The 3842-nt window shown below is 40.9% G+C and overlaps 1 pseudogene; it reads right to left on the bottom strand.

The window, feature by feature from the left end:
- Nucleotides 1-1052: 1052 nt before the first annotated feature.
- LOC101447270 (TBC1 domain family member 22B pseudogene) lies at nucleotides 1053-1826 on the bottom strand (annotated as a pseudogene).
- Nucleotides 1827-3842: the final 2016 nt, after the last annotated feature.

The following is a 3842-nucleotide window of genomic DNA, read 5'->3' as shown; positions in this document are numbered from 1 at the left end:
AAGTCTCTGAAACCATGAGCTAATACATTGCTGTTGGTAAGCCACACCATGTGTGGTATTGTCCTAGAGCTGGCAAAGTAAGACATATCCAACATATATTTCTTAAATAATCTGTTCTCTTTTAAAAGTAAAAAAACTAGGGTGCATTACAAAACCGTTAATCATTATATGAAGAGCTCAAAAAATCCATTCATAAAGTGGAGTATATTTACAGTTAAGATATAGATAAGGTATCTATCTATCTATAATCATCTTAATACCAAATTATTCAAAGAATTAAGGCAAAAGTATGAATTGGAATATATCACTGGCACCTCGCACTCAGCATTAAATTTGTAATCAGTGCCTTTGCACAGTCTGGAAAATGCACTGGTGTTTATTATTTCTTGAATGCCTTCTAAGAAAACAGCTGATAAAATATTGAATAAGACAAATGAATGCACAGCTAATGTTTGGTTTTCTGGTGTTCCTAAGGTGATGGTAGAGAGGAAATAGTTGTTTTATCAGGAAGAACTCCATACCCTCTCAACTGAAATGACATCTTTTTTTTTTTTTGCTTTTAAAACAGGGTTTTTAATTGTGTGTTCCAAAGCCACTATCTCTTTTTCAGTAAGCCATATGCACTGGCTACACTCTTGGGGGAAAACAAACGAATAGATCAAAGATAAGAAACAGCAATAGCTTGTTCAATTTGATACTCATGCTCCTTACCCACATATTCTGAGTGGAAGATGACAAAGAACGGAGTAACCAGGACATTAATTCCCTGGACATACCCACTAGCAGGGTGTCAGATGGCCCAAATAAAGAGAATTCTCTCGAAGATCTCCTGTACAGGTGATTGCTGGAACAGTCGAATGAGAGGATTTGTCCTTGGAATGTCAATGTGAATCTGTCTGTAGGTGTCCTGGTGGTGCTTCTTGTTTTGAGAGTCATAATACTGCTCAATGAAGCCAAAATTCTCCTCCCGCTTCCTCTGCAGGGTCAACTTCCTCCTCTCAGTGTTTGCGGGGAGATAGCCCTCATCAGGCAAGAAGGACTGCGTGAGGCTCTCACTTCCCCACAAGGTAGGCAGAGCTCACCGACAGGAGTCTCCAGGTTACAGGACAAACCTGCCTGGAAACCCCTGGCCAGCCACACTTCCTCAGTTCATCTAAGTCAATGCTGTGGCTGGAGAGAAGCTGATGGAACTTTTCTAGGCGGGTTTTCTCCTGGACAGTCATTGGGGGAGCCCCAGAAGCATTCTGGTCTGAGATCCGGGCAACGAGGGGGATGATGGGTCGGAGAGGGAGCAGCTGCTGTTTGTTGAGAGGGTTCCTCAGGCATGTATCACTGGAGTTTCTGGACAGTTGGGCATCACTGCTGGACTTTATGACCTTGTAGCTGGCAGGAACTTCGGATGTTGTTGACTGGGAGCGTTCTGGTTTCACCCTCAGCTTGCTATGGTTTTCCAGCATGTGGTCTGCAGTTGCCAAAGCAACCTTTGAGTTCAGGGTTTTGGAAGGTGAGCAAAAGTCCTCTTCTTCATCATCACCAATGTCCCACGCATCACTGGTATTCTGGGCAAATGCATGAAAACTGGAGGCCTTCTTTATTCTTCAGAGGAACTGCATTGACTTTTGACCAATCTTTAATGAAGTTTTTGGTGAGCAGTGGGTCCAGAGGAGGGTGCTGTGCTCCATACACAGGTTGAATGCTTCCCGGCAGCTTGGCGCTCCTCTTCCAAAATTGCGTGCTGGTCTCAACCGCCATTGCTCTGGCCCAGGGTAGGTGTCGTAAGTGGGCCAGGGATGGGACCCAGCCAGACACCCCAGACCCCGCAAACCAAGGGCAACCCAGGCTCCTTTCCCGGCGGTCACCCGCTCCCAGCTCCTGGGGCGCCATCTTGGATGTGGGCAACCCTCCACCCACAGGCGCTGCCATTGGTGGGCTTCTCAGGCTGTGGACAGGCGGACCAATGGGGAGCGGGATTCCTGCATGCGCTTGAAGCCAACCGGTAACGTCAATAACATCATTTTAATAACCGTTTACTCCATCAGTGAACATGAGGTTGAATCAAGTTATCAACGTGTACTTACATAATATAGATTCTTATTTTGTATATTGTTAATGAGAAAGATAAATAAATTGCTGCTATGTAGCTATTGATATATGAACACTTGTGTTGCTAATATGAATTAATAAAATAAAATTGAGTTCTTTGTTCCTGTAATCTTTATTTGCCCCTAAGATATAAAACATGCTATACCGTCTTAGAGAGAAAGATAAGATGCAATAAAGGGCCAAATCATTACAATCTTTCTCCAGATATCTGCCACCAAGTTACCCTTATATGATGATAAAAACAAAAAATAAAAGCATTGGTGAACGCATTCCTGAAAAACTGCAAAAGAGTTAAGCAACTAAAATCTTTCTCATTATTCCCGTTCCCAGGGAATGGAAACACCACCACTGTGGCATGTTTCAGCAAGACTCAAGGTGAGGGGCAAAAACAACCCTAAACCCACAACTCCATCTCAGAATGTCTTGATCATTTTGCATCCCTCTAAACAAATATCACTTATCAGATTTCTTTCCACCTTATCTGCTATTCCCTTTGAAGAGCTGCATTTGACATTCAGTAACAATCACATCGTTTAAGGCTCTTAAGTCACTTACCACCTACTGATGTCTTGATGTTTAAATCCTGTGCAAGACTATCACTCTCTTCCAAGCCAGAAATGTGTTTTCTAGAAATCTGCCTAACTTTCCCCAAACGTCAAGTCCCTGTGCAATTGGCCTTCTTGAGGGAGGTCTTTAAAAATGATGCCAAAAAAAAAAAATCTGTTTTCTTGCATCACACAAAAGAACTCAGAATAATGTATTACTAAACTAACTTCACTGAAGTTTTCCTCATAGTGTGAAAATGCACATTAACATATACTCTATGCTAATTGTTTTTCCCTATAGAAAATGAATTTAAGTTAATTAAGATGACAGATTCCTAACACTATTTCTACACTTGATCTTAACCAAAAGGCCAAGAAGCAATTAACTAGTCTTATTTCTAGATATCAGTGTGAAATAAAAATCAAGGCAAATGCCCAATTCTAGAAAATAGAAATAAACTAGGTATCTCTTTTTGTATGTGTGGTGATGGACATCAAGGAAATCGCATAAATGTGTTCACACTTCTTCCTCAAATTGCAATTTGGAATATATGAACAAAAGTCAGTGGTGTATAAATAAACCTCTAGTTTTTGTGTGTTTTATTTTAAATTATGTTCCTCTTAGTCTTTTTACCACGTGGGCCAACTGATCTGGTGTCTAAACAATTTCACATAAAAATAACCAATCAGTCCAGCTATTCCAGAGAGCTTGTAGGATTTTGTGGGTTTAAAAAATGAACAGATTGGATATTACAGGTTCAAAGAGGCACCAACAGTGAAACAATCAAAGTCCTTAGATACACAACAGGTAGGAGTTCTGCCAGGAAGAAAAATCTTGTATGGCGGAGACATCTCAGGTCTGCATCCACCTCACACTTACCACCCAGCTTGGTCATCTGTTACAACTTCCCCAAGCCCATTTCTTTCTTATTTGTATGTGGAATAGAGAAATTCCCTAAGGAAATACACAAGAATGAAGTGTCTTATGGGTGAAGTCAGGATGTAACAAATGACTTACAGCAACCATCTGAAATGTGATAGTTTTGCATTTTCTAGGTCCATTTACTGCACTTCTGTTATACTGTGGAGACCTAACCAAGACCCTAAATGTTTCATCATGTCTGGAAGACTCTAAAAGATGAATTTTTTATAAAGTAATACGTTTCTCTGTGCTTATCTGTTGCTTCCAGGTAA

The sequence above is a fragment of the Dasypus novemcinctus genome, chromosome 30, assembly GCF_030445035.2.
Source record: "Dasypus novemcinctus isolate mDasNov1 chromosome 30, mDasNov1.1.hap2, whole genome shotgun sequence".
NCBI classification, from domain to species: Eukaryota; Metazoa; Chordata; class Mammalia; order Cingulata; family Dasypodidae; genus Dasypus; species Dasypus novemcinctus.
The sequence above is the reverse complement of the archived record's forward strand: the minus strand, read 5'-3'. Positions and strand labels throughout refer to the sequence as shown.